This window comes from Glycine soja, chromosome 9 (genome assembly GCF_004193775.1).
Source record: "Glycine soja cultivar W05 chromosome 9, ASM419377v2, whole genome shotgun sequence".
Classification (NCBI taxonomy): Eukaryota; Viridiplantae; Streptophyta; class Magnoliopsida; order Fabales; family Fabaceae; genus Glycine; species Glycine soja.
This window is the reverse complement of record NC_041010.1, coordinates 33,064,193-33,079,064: the sequence shown is the minus strand read 5'-3', so window position 1 is coordinate 33,079,064 and position 14,872 is coordinate 33,064,193. Positions and strand designations below refer to the sequence as shown.

At 34.3% G+C, this 14,872-nt stretch overlaps 1 long non-coding RNA gene across 3 annotated transcripts; it reads right to left on the bottom strand.

Annotated features, from left to right (window-relative positions):
• Positions 1–8,972: 8,972 nt before the first annotated feature.
• LOC114425541 lies at positions 8,973–11,391 on the bottom strand. Of its 3 annotated transcripts, XR_003669241.1 has the most exons (6): positions 11,207–11,391; positions 10,886–10,997; positions 10,490–10,562; positions 10,236–10,389; positions 10,039–10,116; positions 8,973–9,238 (listed from the first exon to the last, which is right to left on the bottom strand). It is a non-coding gene; the product is annotated as an uncharacterized LOC114425541 (long non-coding RNA). The 3 variants fall into 3 exon arrangements; XR_003669240.1 differs by having other exon boundaries at positions 10,039–10,389; XR_003669242.1 differs by lacking the exon at positions 10,039–10,116 and having other exon boundaries at positions 10,300–10,389.
• Between the last annotated feature and the right edge of the window lie 3,481 nt (positions 11,392–14,872).

Below are 14,872 nucleotides of genomic sequence, written 5' to 3'. Positions count from 1 at the left end.
TGTAATGGTTAAATTATATTTTAATATGTTATGTTAGACTGAAAATTGACAAGTGTGTTGTTATATGCAGTTTCTCTGGGAGCCATACACACCAAATGTGATGGCAGCGTTGCCTCCAATTTGTGTGGTTGGAAGTGTAGCCTGGTTCGCGGTGGTGCCACTGATTTGTTTTCATGTTGTTGAGTGGCACCAACCGGATAAGGTTTTACGACAATATGGATTGCAACAACCTATTCCCGGGTGTCCTTCGCAACCGCAGAATCTCCATGGCATAACGCTCAAAGGCAAACAAGATGAGAATTGGTTCCACCTGTTGGCCCCAATCATTAGTCAGTGGAACAATGCAGCTCAGTTTAGGGTCGACGTTTATCCTCGACAGGAGGGCCTACTGGGTTTTAACTCGGACTACATGGTGTGGTATAGGCGTAAAACAAAGATGTTTGTCGACCCAAACAATGCAAACACAGCTGCATTGGTATTTATCTTTTTTCAATGTTTAACTTCTAATTATTTTCTTAAGCGTGAGCATTAATTTGTTGACGCTAATAATTGCAGGGTGAAGTTGTCGAGACTTTGCAATATATGGTGTCACCACAAGGGAGGAACACATGGACAGTTGATGATCTCGTGCCTTACATGGATAAGTTGGCGATTATATCAGAAGAGCAAGAGAGAGTCATTGAGCCAGTGTCGCATGGTCCAGCATCTGAGCGTGAATTCCCAGCACCAGAGTTTAACATTCTTCAGTCAAGTGTTGAAACTCGGGGCTTAGGCAGACGAAGGGAGCCTGTTGAAGCGGAGCAATATTCCCAACAAATGATGGAGCGTGGTCATGGAATGTATTACACGCCAACAACATTTTCCGAATATCCTTCACAGATGTATCAGTATCCTTTTGAAGGTCATCACACTGATACTTCTGCGAGCGAACATTCGTTCGGTGGTGTTGCGGAAACACAAGCTCATTTTTCATGGCCCACTATGACTCCTTCGCAGCAACACGATGCCCCCATGGCAACACCTAACGCCCCATTTGCTCCGCAATGGAATGTACCCGAAGCAATACCTGATATGGGTGACTTATTAGGTGTTGATTTGCGTTAGGAATTTTCTGCTGAGGCTGAGCAAGCAGAAACGGGGAGACAACGCGGCAGAAGAAATCCTGATCGTCAAGCGCGAAGATGGGATCGACCATGTGGCACATCCTCACGACATCGCGGACACCATAATGACTGATTTTATGTCTCTGTGTAAATTTCTTGTTGTTTGTAAGACATTTGATTTTGGCAATTAATCTATCGCATGTCATTTATTATGCCTTACTAATGTATAGAGTTTATGTGGCGCATCAAAGTATAATAATAAACAAAGTATAAAAATAAAAGTAAAGTACACAAACGAAAAAATAAGTTATTTATGTGGCGCATCAAAGTATAATAATAAACAAAGTATAAAAATAAAACTAAAGCACACAAACGAAATGGTTACTGTTTTGGATTAGGGGTTTAAGGGTTAGGGTAAGGCCTTATGGGTTTTCATTATGTGTTAGGGTTAGGGTTAAGGTTTAGGGGTCTTGATTATGGGTTAGTGTTAGTGTTAGGGTTTTGGGGAAGGTTTAAGGCTTAGGGGTTAGGGGATTGGATTATGGGTTAGTGTTTTGGAGTAGGGTTAGGGTAAGATTTGGGGCTAAGGCTTAGGGGTTTTAGGGTTAGTGTGTTGGATGAGGGTTTATGGTTTTGGGCTAGGGTTAGGGTTTAGGGTTAGGCCTTAGGGGTTTAAGGGTTAGTGTTTTGGATGAGGGTTTAGGGTTGTGGGTTAGTGCTAGGGGTTAGGGTTAGTGTTATGAGTTAGGGTTAGTGTTTAGGGTTAGGGTTAGTGTTATGAGTTAGGGTTAGGTTTATGAGTTAATTTTAGGGTTTATTAGTTAGGGTTAGGGTTAGTGTTTATGGTTAGGGTTAGTGTTATGAGTTAGGGTTAGGTTTATGAGTTAATTTTAGGGTTTATTAGTTAGGGTTAGGGTTAGTGTTATGAGTTAGGGTTAGGTTTATGAGTTAATTTTAGGGTTTATTATTTATGGTTAGGGTTAGTGTTTAGGGTTAGGGTTAGTTTAGGGTTATGGTTAGTGTTATGAGTTAGGGTTAGGTTTATGAGTTAATTTTAAGGTTTATTTGTTAGGGTTAGGGTTAGTGTTATGAGTTAGGTTAGGTTTATGAGTTAATTTTAGGGTTTATTTGTTAAGGTTAGGGTTAGTGTTTATGGTTAGGGTTAGTGTTATGAGTTAGGGTTAGGTTTAGGAGTTAATTTTAGGGTTTATTAGTTAGGGTTAGGGTTTTTGGTTTATTGTTTTCGATTAGGGGTTAAGGCTGGGGCTAAGCCTTAGGGGTTTAAGGGTTAGTGTTTTGGAGTTAAGGCTTAGGATTGGATTAGGGGTTAGGGATGGAGTTAGGGTTTTTGGTTTATTGTTTTCGATTAGGGGTTAAGGCTGGGGCTAAGCCTTAGGGGTTTAAGGGTTAGTGTTTTGGAGTTAAGGCTTAGGATTGGATTAGGGGTTAGGGATGGAGTTAGGGTTTTTGGTTTATTGTTTTCAATTAGGGGTTAAGGCTGGGGCTAAGCCTTAGGGGTTTAAGGGTTAGTGTTTTGGAGTTAAGGCTTAGGATTGGATTAAGGGTTAGGGATGGAGTTAGGGTTTTTGGTTTATTGTTTTCGATTAGGGGTTAAGGCTGGGGCTAAGCCTTAGGGGTTTAAGGGTTAGTGTTTTGGAGTAGGGGTTATGGATTTGGGGAGGGTTAGGGTTTTGGGTTAGGGCTTATTAGTTAGGTTAGAGTTTATAAGTTGGTTTTTGGACATAGGGTTTATGAGTTAGGTTTAGGGGTTATGGGTAGTGTTATGAGTTAGGGTTAGGTTTATGGGTTAGGGGTTTAAGGGTTAGTGTGTTGGAGGAGGGTTTAGGGGTTTGGGGTATGGTTAGGGTTTTGTATTAGGTGTTAGGGTTAGCTTTTATGGTTAGGTTTTAGGGATTTGGGATTTTCCTTAGGGCTTGGGGTTAATGTTTATGGTTAGGGTGTAGGGTTAGGCCTTAGGCCTTAGGGGTTTAAGGGTTTATGTTTAGGCGTACTGGTTAGGGTTTAGGGTTAGATGTTTATGTTTAGGGTTAATGGTTAGTGGGTTAGGGTTAGGGGTTAGGGTTTAGGGTTAGTTGGTTATGTTTAGGGTTAGTGGTTTAATGTTAGGCTTGGTGGTTAGGGTTTACGGTTAGTGGTTATGGTTTATGGTTAGTGGTTAGTGTTTAGGTTTAGTGGTTTATGTTTAGGCCCACAAATAACTAATGTACAAAAGGCAAAATGTTTTAAACTACCGAATTCATTGAACCCCAGAAATTCAATACATTGAACAGAACGTAAACAAATACAAGTCACTCGACTAACATACATAAATCAACGATTTGAACAACTCCCACGCTCAGATTGCATTGGACAACGACGCCTGTTATGCCCTTCGGCTCCACACCTACTGCATTTTGTTCGGTGCTCAGATGGTTCGACCCAATCCATCTCATTTCTTATCCTTGTTGATTTTGGCCGACCTTTCGCACGAACTGTAGTTGGGTCAGGGATAAGTGTCCATGCGTCATCAGAAGGAGGAATAGCCGCTTCATTCCCAAGAGGCCACCATTGTGCGGAGTAAGCTTTTAAGATGTGCTCATTTGTATAAACAACATCTATATATTGGTAGTAGTTCATGCTCACGTAACCACAAGCTGCAATAATGTGTGAACATGGATAGTGAAGTGCAGAATACCTTCCGCATTGACAATGACGACCATTCAAGTTTACTGCCCACTTTTGTCCGCCACGTTGCGTTATAGGGTTGAAGCTCTCCTCTACATCAAACCTTGTGGAGTGGATATCATACACGCGAACGATGTGCGTACAAGCTTGTTCTTGATTTTTCCTCAGTTCTTTAACAAGCTTTGAACAATATACTTGGCCTTCATTTAACTGTCTTTGCGCTTGGCGGCCACGCTCAACAAAGTACTTTCGACACCTACTGTACGTTGATTTGACCAATGCTGTTATGGGAATGTTGCGACAATCCTTCAAAACCTTATTGATACATTCTGAAAGGCTGGTTGTCATGTGGTCATATCGACGTCCTTCTCTATCATAAGCCATCGTCCATTTTTCCTTTGAAATTCGATCAATCCATGTGGCTATGGCTGGACTCAGTTCACGAAATTTTTCTAAATTTTGATCAAAAATGTGCTTGCAAGGAGTGTAGGCTGCATAAAAACAGTTGATGAATAACAATTTTAAGTATAAATGAAAGTAAAATAAATGTGACCAACAAATATGAAATCTTACCCAATTTCTTCAACATTTCTTTTTGTTTGGCATTATTGAATTTTCGATTGAAGTTGCTTGCTATGTGTCGCACGCAGTAGACATGATAACCGTGGGGAGGTTGCCAGCCAAGTGCTTCGTTAGCGACAACGGACTTTATACTGGCGTGTCGATCAGATATCAGACAAATACCATTTTGATCTGTGACGTGTTCACGCAAGTGTGCCAAAAACCATGACCACGCTGTCAACGTCTCACCTTCAACCACCGCGAATGCTAGAGGAAGGACACCACCATTTCCATCTTGTGATGTGGCCATTAAGAGGGTCCCACAGTATTTGTCGTACAAATGTGTGCCGTCAACTTGTATGATTGGCTTACAGTACTTGAAAGCTTCTTTACATTGCCCAAAAGTCCAAAAAACTCTATGAAACTGACGGTGTTCGCGACTAACCGTATTCCCAACGATAAAATCGTCATGTAGTACTTGAAAATATGATCCAGGAGAATGATTTTGCATGTGTCTTAGCCACGACGAAAGTTTCGCATATGACTCATCCCAATCGCCATATTCAATTGCAATGGCTTTCTGTTTCGCCAACCAAGCTTTTTTGTATGACACCTTGTACGCAAATTCACTGTTAATCCTCTCTTGAATCAAAGAAATTTTTATTGATGGGTCTTCTCTGATCATGCCTGTCAATAACATAACAAAATTTAAATGACAATTAACAATAAATGAACATAATATGAACATAAAATACGTACCTACTACACAAGTGGCAATTAAATCTGAATCAAGTTTCTCGTGATCTTGTGTCATGCTCATATTCAGACATGTGTGTGGTCCACCCCATTGTGTGACTTTCCACGTATCTGTTTTTTTAGATAAAATTGCCCTCATATAGAAAGGGCAAGGACACTCTGCATTTTTATTCAAGCAACAAACCACATACTTGTTTGATTTGCTTTCAACAACTTTGAAACTTTGATGCACCTTCATAACATATTGTTTGACTGCATTTTTGACCGCATCTTTACTATCAAATTCCATGCCAACATATAATTCTTGGCCAACATTAAAGGTCGATGGCATCTCCAAACCGCAAATGTCCTCCTCATCAGGATAACTCCAGTTGATATTGTTATAATGTAAAGCATCATTCCAAAATGGATTTTCAATTCGTTGTGCACCTAACAGTTCAAAATAAAAAATCAAATCATACTTATTTAACATTAAATACAATTGTCATCAAATAATAAATGTATTGTCAAATTTTTTTACACAGCAAATTGTACCTTCTGCTGGGTGAACAATTCTTACTGGTTGAGGAATGTCGGTGACTTCATCGTCTGTTTTAGATATACCGTCAACACTGTCATCTTCGTCTACAGACTCTTCAACGTATGAGTTAGACATAAGATAATCATCATCATCATGATCATCATCGTCTTCGTCAATATGTAAATTGCTCATATTTGTTGCCGGTTGTGTCTCATCATTAGATAAATAATTTCCACATGATGTAAGCGAATTTGCAGAATGAAACATTGAATCACCAGCGACATCCTTTTCTATGTACAATTCTAGAACTGACATTTGGTCTTGTTGTTTAAAACTTTCCAACATCGTTTCAACGTCTTCGTCATCACAAATTTGCAAGTCAATATATTTTCCTGACACTAAAAATCTATAGCTGATAGCAGAAATAATTTCATTATTTTGTAACTTTACCTTATCTCCAATTTTTTTCTTCAAAGCATTGAAACTAATTCCACGTTTAATCTGAATCGCTTTTTTACTTCCTTCAAATATTACACCATCATTATCTTCATATACCCTTCCATTGAAATACAACACTGTTATAACCGAATTCATCCTGTACCTACAAAAAAAATATTTTAACACATCAAATAAATTACAAGATAGTCATTTTTAACACAAAAACACCAGATTTCTCTTTTAAAGTGTAATCCCAACAGATCTCTTTATTGGAACTTTACATTCAATTTCTCTTTTAAAAAATTTTAATTAACTTCAAATTAATTTCATGAGACACACTTAAAAAAAATGAACAATTTCAAGATAGTCATTTTTAACACAAAATTAAATAATTCATCAACGAAGTTAGTATTATAAATAATTAATCTTAACATTAATAGCTTTAAAATGGAAAAAGCTAATTACAAAATTACTAAAAATATAATAAAATATTTAACACTTTCAAGTTGAACGCTTATAAATTTTTAACACACCAAAAACCAACTAAATCTAATTAAAAAAATACTACAACTTCATCTTAAAAAAAATTCTTACTCAAAATATTTACTTTAAATAAATATAATCTACAAATTTTTTTTATTCAAAGTTCAAACATTCATCAATTTTTAACACACTAACAAATTTTGAATCTAGAACACATTTATATGACATATCCGATGGGACGATGCAAGAATGAACATTGAACCAAAAGATTAAATTGTGTCAATGTGTCAAGTTCTTCTCTCCAAGATACGCTATAGAATCCAATCCTACCCACCAATAACTTTATTTTATACACAATATAAACTTTATTTTGTGTCAATGTGTCAAATAATTCATGTACACGTTTAATCAGCATCTATGATTATTTTGGAAAAAAAAGTTATAACCAAATAAATTTATTGACAAAGATGTAAATAAATTTATTTCACGAAAATTGTTCACGGAAGGAAAAGATAGAAGCAATTAAACGCGAGTTCTGTACAAATTATCAACACCAACCTAATCTAATTAAAAAATTATTACAAATTTCATATTCAAAATATTTTTATTTTCACTCAAAATATTATCTTCAAATTAATATTGTTACACAATTTTTCTTTTATTTTTGACATTTAAACACACATTTAAACAAGCCTATCAAATATAAAAGTTAATTTAATTTTAAAATAAATAAATACTATATACGAAAAATAAGTTACAACCTAACAAAATAACTTAAAAAAAATTTCATACCACACAGTTTTTTTCACAGCTAAGTCCACCAAAACAAAACAGAAACAAACTCAAAGGCACGGACAATAGCTTTAAAATGAAACCTCTGAAGCAGTTGCAAGAAAAGGAAAATGAAGCAGTTGCAAGAAAAACGAAATGAAGCAGTTGCAAGAAAAACGAAATGAAGCAGTTGCAAGAACAAAAGCATAGGTATTTGAAGACCCTAAATCACCAAGGGAGCTGGCGTTTTCACCCTAAATCGCCAAAGGAGCTGGCGTTTTCAGCAAAAGCTGCACCTGCAAAAAGCAAAGCTGCACCTGCAAAAAGCAAACGCGTAGGGAAGCGCTGGTTTGACCAGCGACTCCACCCTGCATGGCCAAAGCGCCATTGCAGGTGGCGACATCGCTGCTGTCGCCAGTCGCAGTGGCGACACAGCCACGTGGCTTGTCCCTGTCGAAGGCGCCATCACCACTAGCGCCATGCATGGCTGCTACGTAGAAAAACTGCACCCCTAGGGAAATTATTTAGGAACAGCCCTACTCTGGGAAATAGTTTCTAAAAGCACCCTAAAGTGGGAAATTTGCCGAATCACGATTGCTTGATAAGGGAAAAAACCATTTATAAAACAGATAAATCAGAACAATAACTTATACAGAAAGAAAAAAAAAGGATGAAAATGCAAATTGGAGGACGGGTGATAGGTGCATATCGCCATAGACTCATAGATTGGGGAACAGGAGTAGAAATGGTCCAACGTTAACCCGGGAAAGTAGACAAAATACCAATAATGTCCAATAAAATTAGTAAATAATATTTTTTCGGTCAAAAAATAATTATTATTTTAATTTATTTTATATAAATCAAACAAAAAAACAATAAATATATATAAAAATAATGATTTTACAAAATTAATTTTATATTATCATAAATTCATTTACAAATTTTATTATTCACCATCAATGTTATAAGAAATATATGTGAAAAAATAATTAATATCACATTAAAAAATTAAAATAACAATTATATTTAGATTAAATTATTTTCTCTTTAAAAACAATTAAAATAAAAACGGAGTATGTAGTTAGGTTCTTTAGATGTATAATCAAAGAAACCAATTCTTCCCCACGGGTTTGCTGAAGACTGATAAAGAGTCTCCAACTATTTATTGTAGTGTGTGGTGAAAATTGTAAAAGGCAACATATTCCGTTCCATGTTAAAGATACTGGGGGAATAAAGAGACAAATGCTAACATTATTTTAAATAGTACCTCTATTATTAGTTAAATTAAAATTATGGGAAGATATAATTATTTTACCATAATCTTATTCATTATTTAATTACTCTCTTTGTTGTACTTTTTAATAATTTTTAAGAGTAGGTGTTAATTATATATGTCCCTAACACTTATTAAATTTTTACATGTCTTGGCATTAAGCAACCAAAAAGGATGTTTGTGTAAAAAAAAATAGAGACGATATTTCACACACTATTGTCCTACATGCAACTTAGGTGATAATTAACAATGAACCTAATTTAATTGGTTAAATAAAATATATAAGTATGATAAACTTTGGTAATGTATTCATTTCTTAGGAATAAAAGAAAATTAGATGATAATTCCTTAACAATAACAATAATAATTCACCAAATCTGAATAGCCAAAAATTAAAGATTTAGCATATGGTATCAGCTACTCAATGAGAACCAATAAAAGTCTAAGAAAGGTTGAGAAAAATAAAGAGACAATAAATAAGACAGACACTGAATAATAAATAAATATTTCATCACGCGGAGCAAAATAAAGTAAAATGTCAGTGATCCTGTTCTCGTCCTCATTTCCATCTCTCACTCTGCATCATTCACTTCAACCTCACCTTCACAAATTCGTCAATGTTTCTAAATTATCCTTCAGACAATTTTCCTGTAAAATTAACAAAAAAGATTTCACAAATTTACTCCTTACAAATGTTGTATAAAATAAAGTAATATAAGTTTCAAATATTTCAAACCTAATGCTGAGTTTTACAAGCTAATCTTGTTGTCTATATTAACCAAGTAGTTAAGATGTTATGCTAGCAACCATTATTTTAATTTTATTCGAATATATTAATCATGTTACGAATAGTTACCCATTTTATATGTACACATGTGAATGTTTGTGTAAGACATATGGATAAATCATATTGTAATTATTATAATTCACTTTTGTTTTAGTACCCTTTTTAGCTTTATTTGTTGACTTTTTAAGATAAATTTATAATTTTTTATGTTAACTTCATGCATGGAATTCTTACATTACCAAACAAAAAGATCCTAAACATTGAATTTATTTTTCTGATTACATAGTAAAAAATAAATGTACTACATAATATTGAACCATCCATCTTCAAACTCTTCCCATAGGTCTTTTCTCAATGTGCATCAATATTGTTTCCTTCTTCAAGAGTCCCAAGGTTGATAGATCAATTTTTGCGTTTCCAAACTATCTTTTTCAAAACATATGTTTAGAACTAAACGAAATGGATAAATATATTTCTTCTAACCTTTGGTTGATTAGTCGATCCACTTGGTCATAATCAGTTTGTGCCTAGTAGTTTTCTATAGTTGCAAATCTCAATTCCAAATCAATGAAATGTGAATAGAAGAAACATGTTGCATTCATAATCTTATCTGCAAGTATAAATTTCAGCAAATAACAATAATTACCTAGCAGGAACCTACCTGCATTAATCTCAATAATGCTCCTAAATCAGCATTCTATACCATAAGTTATTGATTTTTTTACTCATGAGCGTCCACCTTTCAACATTAAAAATAAATTGTATGACATAAGGATGTGTCCCAAATACAAAGAACTATAAGTCTTTACTTGCATTCACACCATTCAATAGTCAAATTCACAAGACTCAAAGGCTTACCCATTTTGAAGTAGGGCCATCCAAACAAGACACCACAATAAGCAAAGTAGATCAAACTTCTAACCTGATTACCAATAACCATTTTCTGAAATTCAAATCTCTCTTATTGTAGCTTCTCATTTTGGGCCTTCAGAGTTTGAGAATTTTTAGCCACCTATATAACAGGAATTCAACCCAATTAAACAAAGTCTAGTAGCATCATTGCATAAATAAGGAAATCGTTTGCCAAAACCAGAAATACAAGCACTCCTTACCGTTCTAGTAATAGTCAATATCTCCCTGTCTTTGACTTGTAGTTGACCTTCCAGCCTCGATCTCCACTTTGGCCTCCAATCGCGATATGTCAGACAACAATCCAAAACATCAAAAGTAAAACACATTGAACTCACACACATAACATATTACGAGACTAACATCAATTGAAGGTCTTATATTTAGCAACTATAATTGTCTTTGATCATTAGCAGACTCTCTAAATTCAACATCGCGCTATCTTTGCTGGAGCAAGAAGTAAATGCAATTGCAAGTCCTCGCAACTAAAAACTACCACATTTTCCAGAACAACATCATTCAAATAACACATGCTCGCACATTGGCGAAAAACAAAACAACGTAAACGAAAGACATAATAGGATCAGTTCAATTCTCACAGGGTCATTTGTGAAGAGATCAAGCGAAGCTGGGAAACCAAACGTGATGAGCGATTGGTTAAGATACTTAGCGTAATGCTCCAAATTCTCCACATCGGCAAACATGTACTCACTGAAACATACAAGAGAAAGCAAAAACCATACGAATTGGTCAAAATGCACAAGGAACGGAAGAATTGAAGAGCAATAGGGTTTATAAACTAAATAAACTAACCCAACTGTGAAGGAAGATTTAGAAGGTGGCTGCAGAGAAAAGAAAAGAGAGATTTGGAGAAATAGAGAGGGAGAATAATGTAAAAAGGAATTCTTGAAGAGTTTTACCCTAAGATCCAAGTCACCATCAGTGAGAGACATTGTTGTTAGAGAAAGAAAGAGAGGGAGATTCTTTTCTAGGCTCTGTGTGTGACTATGAGTAGTAGTAGTGTTAGTTCTTAGATCCAAACTCTTCCCCCATTTTGCAAGAGGAGAAGGAAATTTTTTGTGAGGGAAGAGAGAAAGGATGTATCAGGAGAAGGAAAGAGTGAGCGTCAGAATGAGGGAGTGCACGAGAATTTATAGACTAATTTCAAAGTCGATTTTGTAAGAAAATCATCTTTCAAAAATTACTTTTTAAGACGGTTTTAATAAAATTATTTTTGAACACTTAATTTCTACAAAGATTTTTATAAAATCATCATCATACATATTTTATTATTATAAAATTTTTACTAATATTCTAAGACGATTCCGCATAATAGTTATAGAATATGTGTTGTTAAAAATAATTTTTTTTAATAGTGCTTCTAAGTTATGAGCAAGAGGAAGGGATAGTTTTATATAAATAAGATATATTCAATAAATTGAAAGAATTTTATTCAAAGGAAACTGATTTATTGATCTCTTTGTTTATTTTTTATCTTTTACATTATCTTTACGAATACTTGATTAGTTTATTTATTTATTTGAATGTGCAGACGAATAAAAAGTAAAGTAAAAGATAAATTAATCTAAAAAAACTAAAAGATACATTAATCTTATCTAAAAGATAGAACATTAACTAATCATTTTTCTTAAAGTATTTATTAAAACGAAACCAATATAGGTACAAAAATGGTATTCAAAAAGATAAACTAAATAATCACTATCAAAAGGATTCAATTTTTAATAGATCCTAGCTTTTAATCCATCCACTGTAATCTAAAATAAAAAATTATCTAATCTATCTATTTGACAAGCCTAAGAAAACGGAAGCAAAATGTTTTAAAATACAGTATTCTTTTCTTCTATACCATAACACGCAGAAGATAGGTGCCATAGACTCATATATTGGGAACAGGAGTAGGAACGGTCCAACGTTAACCGGGAAAGTAGACAAATTATTAGTTAAATTAAAATTATCGAAAGACAATTATTTTACCATAATTTTATTTACTATTTAATGCCTCTCTTTGTTGTACTTTTTAATAATTTTAAATAAAGAAGGTGATAATTAACAAAGAATTTAATTTAGTTGGTTGAATAAGATATATAAGCATGATAAACTTTGGTAATGTATTCAATTCTTAAGAATAAAAGAAAATTAGGTGATAATTACTTAACGATAACAATCATCATTCACCAAATCTGAGTAGCCAAAAAATAAAGATTTAGCATATGGTATCAGCTACTCAATCAGAACCAATAAAAGTCTAAGAAAGGTTGAAAAAAATAAAGAGACAATTTAAATAAGACAGATACGGAATAATACATAAATATTTCATAATGCGGAACAAAACAACGTAAGATGTCACTGATCCTGTCCTCGTCCTCATTTCCATCTCTCTCCCCGCATCATTCACTTAAACCTCAACTTCACAAATTTGTCAATGTTTTTAAATTATCATCCTCCAGAAACACATTTCCTGTAAAATTAACAACAAATATTTCATAAATTTACTCATTACAAATATAGTATAAAATAAAGTAAGACAAGTTTCAAATAATTCAAACTCGCTGCTGAGTTTTACAAGGGACATGCTAATCTTGTTGTCTATATTTCAAATATTTCGAAGTTGTATTCAGCCTTTAATTATTAATGAAATGGCATGATCATTTTTCTTTCAAAAAGAGATGACATACATCTGAGATGAATATTATATGCAAATAAACACAAACATTACAAATATATTAATAACATTAAGTCTCGGAACTTAAACCTCAATTTCAAATTCCAAATTCAAGTATACTAATCTCTAATTATTTATACTTAACCACAAAAAGTTACTAAATTTTAAGATTTTAATATGTCAATTCAAAGCCATTTAAAAAGAAATGTACGTATTAGTACAAGCAACCACTCACAATGCAACAAACAATTTGCAGTAAGAGAACACAAGAAAAGAAGGAAATAATAAACACCCCCCCACCAAGAGCAGTTCATGAAAGGATGGATTTAAGGATTTCACAATTAATAACAAATTCTATGTCTCTGCGACGTTACACAGAGTAACACACTCCTAAAGCTAATTTTTTTTATCTTTCAATGCCAAAAAAATAACATAGAAACATCCGCAATCACAATATCTCTGTCAGTAATTAGTTTTGAAATAAGAACACCAACGACGTATGAAAAATAAAATAAGGTAAAAACTTTAATAGATTGTAAAATATTTACCTAAATATTTAAACAGGGAATTAGTATATATAACTTTCTCCGTCTTTTCTACATCTAGAGTTAGTATAGAGTTCTGAAGTAAAAACCGCACTATACAATGTACTTCTTCATCAGATACAAAATCCAATGAATCACGTTTTACCACAAGGGACTCTAAATTAACAAAGCCAGGAGGTTGAATTCTCACTGAGTCAAGAACTTTTAGAGCCAGCTACAAAATAAAAAGTAATTGGTGACGTACATTATAATGGATAATCAGAATTTAACATTGAATAGCCAAAAAGAAATCAATAGTAGAAACAATAGGTCGGGCCATCATAAAAGAAAAAATAATAAGAAAACACACAAAAATGTTTTACCTTCAGAATAAACCTAATGGTTTTCGCCGAAAGAATCAATTCCTTTACATTAGTGACCAGTTGCAGCCAACTTGGGCATACCGAAGAATCCTCATAATGACTAAAAGCATTAATATATACTTTTCAAAGAAAAGAAAGATTGCACGTGGTGGAGTATTTATTCCTACAAGCGTAATCTTGGATAGTTAGCAACCTAAGTTTTGGAGTAGAAAGCACAATTGTACCAGCTCCTTTCAAGGTATTATCCAGAACCAAACAGGAAAGGTTGGAATTAGATATGCATATGACTTCAGCATGCTCGTCTAAAACACACCTTTTAAGGACCAAAGTATTCAACAAAAAACACTTTGAAAAGGGTTCAGCACAACCATTGTCGCTTGCGGTAAAGAAGACAGAATGAAGATGCAAAGTTTCCAATACCGGCAGCTGCAGAGATTTTGGAAGTTTACAAGTTCGACCAAGTGGCGTACCACAGGAAAGCCGAAGATTTGTCAAAGAGGGACAGAAAAAAATGACAGTAACAACTTCAAATTTGAAACCAATGCCTGTGTTGATTGTAAAGCGCTGACAATTGTGCGACACAGCATATTCCATTATTCTATGTAGGAGTTCGAGCTCAATGGGAGGACGGTATAAGACACCTGAAAGATATAATTCGAGCTCAATGGGAGGTCCGACATCCAAATCGACATTAAGTAGAGAAATGGAGTCATCTCGATCGGACAGAAACCTACACAAGAATTTGTTAATTTTGAAAACACTTTCAAATTTCGAGGTATTGAATAGCAGAGTCGAGAGACGTTTCCAAAGATTATTCCATCGTTTAGACAATACACAAGTCTGAACAGCTTCTCTTGTGTCCATAAAATCCATCATGTGGAGCAAGATGTTGTCAGGCAACTCGCTGATTTTGTCCCTATCATCTTTGGGTAGGAACAATTCCTCCTTCATCTTCACCACCAACTTCCCCTCTGATTCTTTTCCTTCTGTTGATGA